The sequence below is a fragment of the Mastomys coucha genome, unplaced genomic scaffold, assembly GCF_008632895.1.
Source record: "Mastomys coucha isolate ucsf_1 unplaced genomic scaffold, UCSF_Mcou_1 pScaffold22, whole genome shotgun sequence".
NCBI lineage: Eukaryota > Metazoa > Chordata > Mammalia > Rodentia > Muridae > Mastomys > Mastomys coucha.
Genome location: NW_022196905.1, coordinates 137,194,315 through 137,194,770, shown reverse-complemented (window position 1 = coordinate 137,194,770; position 456 = coordinate 137,194,315).

Below are 456 nucleotides of genomic sequence, written 5' to 3'. Positions count from 1 at the left end.
AGACATGAAACTATCTGATCCATGCCCAGAATTTATTTTATTTTATTTTTTAATTTTGAAATTAGAATATAATTGCACCACTTCTCCCTCTTTTTCCCTCCAATCCTTCTCTCCCTGGTGCACTCCCTTTGTTCTCTCTCAGATTCATGGCCTCAGTCTCTTAACCTGTTGTGGGATGTGTGTGTCTGTCTGTGTGTGCTCAGTTTGTATAATGTTACCTGTATGTATATGCTGTCAGGGCATACTACCTGGTATTGCATAACTAGTTTGGGGCTCTTCCTTGGGGAAGACTATTCTTCTGGCTCCCATGTCATAAATTTTGCTTTATGTGCCAGGGAAGGAGCCCAGGGCCTCATGTACACTAGACAGAGATCCATCACTGGTGGACTCTAGACAGGGGCTCTACCACTGAGCCACACCCCAGCCCCTCACTGGGGGATTCTAGGCAGGGGCTCT